The sequence below is a fragment of the Danio aesculapii genome, chromosome 12 (assembly GCF_903798145.1).
Source record: "Danio aesculapii chromosome 12, fDanAes4.1, whole genome shotgun sequence".
NCBI classification, from domain to species: domain Eukaryota; kingdom Metazoa; phylum Chordata; class Actinopteri; order Cypriniformes; family Danionidae; genus Danio; species Danio aesculapii.
The window spans coordinates 41,362,935-41,372,807 of record NC_079446.1 but is presented as its reverse complement, the minus strand read 5'-3'; the positions used below and the strand labels follow the sequence as shown (position 1 = coordinate 41,372,807).

The 9,873-nt window shown below is 30.7% G+C and overlaps 1 long non-coding RNA gene across 1 annotated transcript; it reads right to left on the bottom strand.

Annotated features, from left to right (window-relative positions):
- Nucleotides 1-848: 848 nt before the first annotated feature.
- On the bottom strand, nt 849-2,407 carry LOC130238974 (uncharacterized). The gene is made up of 4 exons (XR_008838662.1): nt 2,152-2,407; nt 1,603-1,695; nt 1,417-1,511; nt 849-1,034 (listed from the first exon to the last, which is right to left on the bottom strand). It is a non-coding gene; the product is annotated as an uncharacterized LOC130238974 (long non-coding RNA).
- Between the last annotated feature and the right edge of the window lie 7,466 nt (nt 2,408-9,873).

Below are 9,873 nucleotides of genomic sequence, written 5' to 3'. Positions count from 1 at the left end.
TCTGGACTTTACTAGAACTATGTTAAACTGGACTATGTTAATGTTGACTTTACAAGAACTATGTTTATCTGGATTTTACTAGAACTATGTTAAGATGGACTATGCCAATCTGGACTTTACAAGAACTATGTTAATCTGGACTATGTTAATCTGGACTTTACTAGAACTATGTTGAACTGGACTATGTTAATCTGGACTTTATTAGAACTATGTTAAGATGGACTACACTGTAAAAAATCTTATGTGCTATTTACAAAAAAAAATTGTGGTAACACTATTGCACGTATTATTTTTAAGTAAATTTCAAGACTTGATTTTTTTTGCAAAAACCCCTTGAATGAATCATGTGAAAATTACTAAATGTTTTGAGTGATAAATGAAGATTTTAATATTATTAGCGGAATGTGCTTTTATAATTTAAGCTAATCCACCACCATTTACTCATATTCATTTTTTTTAACAAAAACCACTTGAAAGAATCATGTGAAAATTACTAGTTTTTTTAAGTGATAGATGATGATTTTAATATTATTAGTGGAATGTGCTTTTATAATATATGCAAATAAATCATTATTTACTCAAATTTATTACTGAAAATTACTCATTCATAAAATGTAAAATATTGAATGTATAATGAAATACATACACAATACATTTAGGACAAATATCATTTTATTACATGTTACACTGATAACAAAATGGTACAATATGTTAAACAAATCTATATAAAATTTACAGCAATGTTAATCTCTGATAAAAATTCCTTTATCCATGTCATGGAAAAAACTGACCTGTCAACATTCCTTTGTAGAAATAGTCACATTTTAGACAATAGTTGACAGAATTTGTGTATTGCAAACTTAATATTCATTTCTTTGTAAGTGATTTTAATTTGTGGAATATTTGTATAAATCCAGTTCAGCGATTCTAGATTTTCCAGGCTAGCCATGACTCACTTATCCTCCAAGACAATGCAGAAGTCCTCATGGTTGGTCATCCCTCTGACAGACAGCAATTCTCTGTGCATTCCCACACTGTAAAATAAACATTTACGTTTATTATATTGAAATTATGCAGTTGTACATTTCAAATGTTTAAGGTTTACTAAAACACATTAAGGAAATATATTAATGAAATAAACCATTTCTTTTTATATCTGTGAACAGTAATTCTTCATAATGTTTGAGTAGATGTTACTGACTGACACAAATACACAAGTATTTTGACTTATAATGGACAGGGTGTTTAAATGTATACTAGTGTACAGACATTTAAAAAAAACATACCATGTTTATACAAGGAATAGTGCATTCAACAGTGTAATGCTTGAGCTATACATTTTTTTGAAAGCATGCAAAAATATAAAATGCAGTTTTCGGAAGACCATAAATATCTGAAACGGTTTGAGACACTTACATTGCACTCCTGGATGAGCTCTTCCTCTTATTCATACAGATAGACCAGCAACAGAGGACGACATCTCTCGTTTCATCCCTGATTTAATGTGAGGTCTGGTGCAAAAAAGTGTAGAAATTAGTAATAATAATAATAATAATAATAATAATAATAATAATAATACACAAATAACATTATTAAAAATACCTGATGTATGGCACCCATTCTCTTTATCAAAATCTGCCTCAATAAACTGCTCCTCTTTAGTGGGAAAACTCTGCAAAAGTTTTCTTCATTAAACTGAAAAATGAAGCAAACAAATATTAGTATTTATGTACAGTATTATATATAAACAGTTCATTACATTACATCATCAATGCTGTAAAAGGAACCTTATGAAATGGAAAAGCACTAGCTGTACATAAACCTCATTGAATAGCTAGCTAACTTAGCTTAGCTTAGATTTACCACTTAACAAGCTCACTGTTGTTCGTCTGCTTAACTGTTGCCTGATCATTGCTGTTAAATATTACGATGCAAATAATTTGTTCAACTTCATTATATAATTCAGAATGAACATTGAAGCAAATCAATTTCAAATAGGAATGGGTGGTTAAAAATACCTGTGTATCCCTATATACATCATATGGCAAAAACTAAGCTCCTGAACAAGTTTGAACAGCATGTGTCTTTCCTGAAAGAAATTAGGCTACTTAAGACAATAAAATGATAAACTGTAAATGATAAAATGCTTACCTCTTAACATGCTCGCTGTTGATCTGCTCCTTCAAAATGTCGTCTGATCACTGCCGTTGTTGAGATTCAAATGCAAACATCTCAATCAAATCCACATAATTGAGTGAATTTTCTTAAAATAAACGTGAAGCCATCTTTCCTCAATTTTATTAGCTTAACTGGTTTCTCAAATTAAGCTTAATAATTGCACTAGTTTGCTTAAAAAAATAAGTGAAATTAAAATCTTAGTTATATTAGCGAAATCTTCTTAATATTTTATAATAAATCCAGAATATCAATTTTTTTAAGAAAATATGCTCATTATTTTTAATGACCACATTAATTTTTTTAATGAAAATTACAAGCCTCAAGATTCATTTTTTACAGTGTATGTTAATCTGGACTTTACAAGAACTATGTTAAACTGCACTATGTTAATCTGGATTTTATTAGAACTATGTTAAACTGCACTATGTTAATCTGGACTTTATTAGAACTATGTTAAGATGGACTATGTTAATCTGGACTTTACAAGAACTATGTTAAACTGCACTATGTTAATCTGGACTTTATTAAAACTATGTTAAGATGGACTATGTTAATCTGGATTTTACAAGAACTATGTTAATCTGGATTTTACTAGAACTATGTTAAGATGGACTGTTAATCTGTATTTTACTAGAACTATGTTAAGCTACTTTGACACAATCTACGTTGTAAAAAGCTTTAGATAAATAAAAAAACACGAATTGAATATTCAGTATAAAATGTTTTATACTTTTGCAGGTGTTCTTGGAGAAATCTCTATATTTAAAAATATATCTATCCATCTGTCCATATACATCCGTCCATCCATATCATCCATCCTTATCCATCCATAGCCATTCCTATCCATAGCCATCGATCCATATCCATCTATATCAATCTATAACCATCTATATCATCCATAGCCTATCATATTCATCTATTCATAGCCATCCATATCCATCCATATACATCCATCCATAGCCATCCATATCCATCCATCCATAGCCATCCATTTCCATCCATCCATAGCCACCCATAGTCATCCTTATCCATCCATCTATCCCCATCCATATCCATCCATCCAGAAATTTTCATTATCTTTGCCCAAAAGACAAGTAAAGAAAAAAAAATCTTACATTTATATCAGCGTTCCGTAAATACAGGATAAACAAAAGATTTGACAAAAGTTCCTAAATTATTTATTCATTATTTTTGCAGCAAGTCAAATTACCGAAACATTTCTTAATTAAATTATCCATAACTTTAAAATCAATCCATTACATAGTTATATCCAAAACTTTTAATTTAACTAGTGTACAGTGCTACTGTGCAAGAAATGTGTGACTAAACTTTAAATGATGTTTGCAATACTCTGTAATGGTCAGGCTATTACTTTTTTTTATAATTCACCCGGAATACAATAAATCCTGATTAGTTTGTTCTATATGGCTGGAGGTTTTGTAACACAAGCTATTGATTCAACCTTTCGCCTCTTCGTCTGCCTCTGGCCATTTGAAAAGTGAGTGTGTGTCTGTGTGTGTGTGTGTGTGTATCTTCACTTTCCCTCTCTCCACTTACAGGCTGGAAATGTATTACTGCAAACCGGTGCAAGATATCCAGCATCCATAATTGAGGAGCATTTGATAAATCGCTGGTATTTTCCATTTGCCAGCTGTGTATGGTAAAGACTGTTTTGCTGGAAGGAAACTCACCCTGCTCTAAAAAAAACATTTTCAACCTGATCGTTTAGCATGCTAAACATGTAGGGCAAAATGTGACTTATTTATTTCTCGTCTGAGCTCAGCGTGTGAAGATAGACGTTTTCCAACTTCTGCCGAAATGTATATGGTCTATATGTTAATATAAACTCTGCCTGAGATGCTCGTTTCTATTCATAAACTCTGAGGGTGAAAGTGGAAAGGGATTTTCTGCATTCGATGACTTGTCTGCAGTATTATTTTAACATTATGAAGGGCTTTAAGTATGGAATTGTTCTGCACTCGTAGGTATTAAAATAAAATATTATTGTGATCCAAGTGGATTAAGTGGGGCTCCCGAAGTAGGTTATTCCTATTGGCTCTGACTTTAGAAGCAAAGTATTGACCTGAAATGCAGTTTTGTACGATGAATTTGCGAAATGTTCTGCTAAAGTTGTTTAGCCCAGTTCTGTCACTGTAAGTTCCTGTCTCTGTAAAACCTGCAGTCGTGTAACTTTGATCATTTTACATGTCAATCAAATACTTCTCTGCACTGCCTCATGTATATTTCTAAAAGTGAATGGAGACTAAATGCACTAAAATTACTCTTTTTATAGATACATATATTTTCACTGTAATTCCTTTTATTTTTATGAGCATTTTCATTATTAGGCAGCATTAATCGGTATTATTTACTGGTCTGCCTTCCTATTTGCCATTGCATGCTTAATATCTGATATATTTTATACTTAACCTGACCTAATATTGACTATATATTGCTACTACTATATATATAATTAGTATACTAATACATTCTATACTATATATTGTTACTGTACTGTATATTGTTGCTCTGTAAGCTCTAGCCACTGTTTTGCAGTTCATTTTATGTAGATTTGTGCATGTTTTATGACAAAAATTTATTGATTTGTGACAAGAGAAGGTAGCAAAAGAAAAAATCAATAATATGTCAGTTGTGGCATTTGTTACGGAAATGAATAAGCACTATTAGAATCACTTAAACTTCAGTTTTTATGTAAATTATTCATTCATTTATTAATTTTCCTTCAGCTTAGTCACTTTATTCATCAGGGGTCACCACAGCGAAATGAACCACGAAATGTTCCAGCATATGTTTTACACAGCGGATGCCCATCCAGCTGCAACTCAGTACTCGGAAACATCCAAACACCCATTCACTACGGACAGTTTAGTTTATCCAATTCACTTATATCGCAGGTGTTTGGACTGTGGGGGAAACCGGAGCACCTGGGGAAAACCCATGCCAACACATGCAAACTCCACACAGAAATGCCAACTGACCCAGTCTGGCCTCGAACCAGCGAAGCGACAGTGCTAACCTCTGCACCACCGTGTCACCACCGTAAAATATCCAAAGAAAATATATTTTCTTTGATTTATTTATTTATTTTTAAACGTTAAGAATTTAATTGACATTTACTATGAAAGATAGGTAAACAAGTGTCCTTTAGGAATTACCAACTGGTCATGAAGATTACCTAGCCTAGTGGCCATCATTGGTATAGCAGCTTACAAAAATGTGTGTTTTTTAAGTGTGTGTGTATGTGTGTGTGTCAAATTTGGAACAGTACTTACTTGGCCCACATGCTTTAATTTTATATACTTTTTAGGGTCATCCAGTTTTTAATTTATATTATTTGTGATAAAATAATACATTTTTATTACAATAAATGTCAACCGCTGTGACTTTTTTTTTTTTTTGTTTTGTTTTTTAATTATTCGAAACTGCAGACATCTGTTCAAGAATTATCAAAGCCTGTACCTTAAAACAAGACCAGAATGAGGATTATGTTCAAAAGCAAACCAACACATCAATGCAAATATTTGTTTAGGCACTATATTTATACATGTAACACTTTTGCACAAATTCAAATAGAAAACTGAACGAGATATTACAGATAACGATCATATTTTTTATTTAAACAAATTACAGATTTACAGAAATTAGGTATTTAGAATACTTTAGATGTTATATGAATCATAGTATTAAGGGATAGTATTAGTATTTATTTTTTATAGTAAATATAACAATTCTCATATACATAGTAGTTTTGTTATATTTTAGTATTCTTTGTTACAATTTACATAAGGACATATATAAATTCTGAATAAACCATTTATTCAAATTTATATTTAATTTAGACTGGGATTTTTTTTTAAAATTCGTATACATTTATATTTGTATATTTATGTTTGGTCATTTTTGATAAGCATTAATTATTAAGGGCACAGCAAATCTCACATTTGTGTCAGCTTAAATTTTAAATAAAGTATATTAAACTTCAAATAAAGTAGTGCTGGGGTATTTACACTTGTATAATACTGTGTGTAGATTGATATGTACGTGTAATAACCTTTATTCCTCAAATACTATGTTATGTGACATGGACACATTCTTGGCAGGTTTGACACTGGAATAAGTAAAAAAAAAAAAAAAAGCCTGACTAGTTGTCATCTGTCATCCTTTACATTATACAACCCGAGTCAGGCTGAGAGAACATGATGTTCCCTGTTCAGATTTGTAACTCTACAACTAGATTTGAAACAGTTTTTTTCTTCTTCAAGAGACGTCACATCATATTTATCTTTATAGAGCTCCAGAAATCATCAGTGCACGACTGAAGTTTTATAATCTGTCTGAAGCTAACTGGACTTCACTCTTCAGCATGAAATAAAGTGTTCACTTGTTATGATTTAAGGCGAAACACTGCTGGCAAAAACAGTTTTTTATGGACCTGTCAGTTTTGAGATTTTGAGCTTTTTGGCTTTATTTTTTTACTCTAATGTAAAGAAAACACACTCTTAAAGCAATATATACAGTTTTTACAATACATACAGCACTGTAAAACCTAACAGTCAAAATCACTAAATAAAATAAGTTAGTTTAACTTATAATTTTTTAAAAACGTTACTTTGACTCAGTGAAAAAGAGTTATCGTAACTCTTGAACGGATTATATTAAGCAGAACTCAAAAAGAATGCGCTATGAATGAATTAATTATATTTTTTGTGTTAACACTAAAACTAGAAACAATACCAAACCATTCAAGTAGCTATATAGTTATATGGACTTAATTTGTTGAACTTATACCAATTTTGTAACTGAACTTAAAATGTTTACGTTACTAATACTCTAAAACAGGGGTCTTGAACTCAAATTGGTGGGGGGCATATCAGTAACTGACAATTCATAGGGGGGCCGTTTTAACATTCTAGCATGCACACGAAAAAAGTGGAAACCTGGTGTAATTGATGCACTCTGACATTCTTTCCCAGAGTATCAAAGCTCCTTTTTGTTTCTTGTTGTATATATTGAAGGTGTTGTTTAAATTATGAAAATACTACAATTTAATAATAGGCATAATAATAATAATTATGTCCCAATCAATTGTTGCTTAACCAAAAGTTTAACAGATAGCGTAAGACAGCAGAAAGTAGCTTGGGTAACTTTAGTGACTTTACTGGCAATTGCTCTTCTCAATATCATAAATATTTGTAAAACAACAATAAAGAGGGAAAAAGTATGTACATATTCACATTTACTTTAAGATTCAATTTAGCCAGCAGTAAAATTTTGACTAATGCACATTTTTATACAATTCTTATATTGCATATTAGGAAAATCTATTGAAAGAGACCATTTGAGTCGAATATTAGTACAATGATGATATTTACATCACCAGCATAACGTGTAAGCCATGAAGAGGTGTTTGTACACCAAAATACAGGTGATTATAAAACTGATTATAATCAAATGACCCCCGAATATTTACAAAAATAGAGCTTTAGTAAAAATAGAGCAATTAGGGACACATATTTCAACATTTAAATCAGCCCCAAACCATTTGAGGAGCTATATACTGTAGTTGTTTGGACTTAATTTGTTGAAGTTATAGCGATTTTGATAACTGAACTTAAAATATTTCAGTTACTAATACTCTAAAAGTTTGAAAACACAAATGATCAACACAAATAATATATGTGAATATGACACTATATATAGTCATAGTCATATAGTTTTCAGTACTCAAACCATAATGTCTCAACTTAAATGGTTTGCCTCAATCCGTTTTCTTTTGAGTTTGAGTTAACTGTACTTATCAGGTTTTAGTGTGTAATCATAATAAAAAACAACACTTCAAATCACCTTTTCAAACAACACATATCTAAACCTTGTCAAAAAATTTGTATTTTAGCTTTTCTAGTACAGTGGCTTAGTGGTTAGCACTATTGCCTCACATCAAGAAGGTCACTGGTTCGAGTCCCGGCTGAGCCAGTTGGCTTTTCTATGTGGAGTTTGCAAGTTTTCCCTGTGTTCGTGTGGGTTTCCTACGAATGCACCAGTTTCCCCACAGTCCAAAGACATGCGCTATAGTGAATTTCATAAAATGCTCTTTTGACATTAATCTGTTAATTCAAGTGAAATAAAATGTCCACTGACTTCATCCAAAGTTTAGACTTTTTCTAGAAATTGTGATTTTAGGGCATTCTTAATGAAATAGTCGCTCGTTTGCAAATTTGAACACATGCACACTACAAACACACACATGCACATACTCACTTACGCAGTCTCTTTGGGGACTTCACATAGATGTAATTATTATTCTGTACAAACTTTATATTCTATATTGTATATTTCACAGTTTTAAAAACATGAATAGTACATTTTTAAGAACTAATTACTTTGTTTTGTATGGTTATGGTACACAGTATTCAGTTTTCAGCTTAAATGTAATTTGGCAAATTGTTGTCTTTGTTCTGTAGCTAATTGGAAATAAAAATGAGCATAAAGTGGGCTAACAATATTATTACTGTAAAATAAATACATAATATATATATATATATATATATATATATATATATATATATATATATATATATATATATATATATATATATATATATATATATATATATATATATATATATATATATACACTTTTTTATCCTTATTATTATTATTATTATTAGTTTATTGATTTTTATTTTTATGTTTTTAATAAAATACTTTAAAAATGTTTTTGCTTCCTTGAATATCACGTTGGAAATATTTGAAAAAAAAACATTTTGCAGGAGGGCTAATACTTCTACATTTCATTTGTTTGCATTTCTAAACCAATAAATAAGATGATAACTACTAGTTTGTTTGTTTATTTATTTATTTATTTATTTATTTATTTATTTATTTATTTATTTATTTATTTATTTATTTATTTATTTATTTATAAAGCAAATTCCCCAGCAGTGTCTTGCCCTTACATATTTATAAGATGCATAACCCCTTATATTTTATAACAAGTGACCACTTTATTCCATTGTCTATTAAGGGCATAAAAGTTGAACCCCTGTGCTCTGTCTTGTCATAATAAGGCTGAGGAGCATTTATAATTATATGGAGGGCTCCTCCCAAGGACACGCTCACTGTGTTTTTATCTCGCACTTTCATTCTCTCCTCCTCTTCCTGGCATGATCGTTTATTAGAAGAGTGCTCTCGCTTGATTAAAAAATGATTTAGTTGAACATCTCGATTCCAGAGACACTTTGACTGCTTTATTTATTTAGTTTTATGCTTTTATGGCTTCCCTGCAAGAGCTATTACAGGTGGAACATGCGGTAGTCTTTTTTAAAGAGACAGCTCAACCTAAGGGTTCAGGCTTTTTTGTCCTGAATCAAACTATGAATTAATGATGACTTCAGATGACATGAAATAAGGTTGGATAATGGGCCTTTCCTGTCCTTTATTAAAGCTTGAAAACTTTAAGTCCTCGTTTATTATAATTGCATGCATGAAAATGAATCTGTAAACCACAAAAGAGGAAGAAAAAAAATACAAATAAAATCAATAGGGGTTACAAATTCAAGTCACAATACATTTGAAGCACATTTTCACACATACAATGACATAATCAGTCTGTTTTTGCCAATACTTGTACACTTTTTTTTAAAATCAAGTCTTAGGTTAAACGTCAGTCTCTCC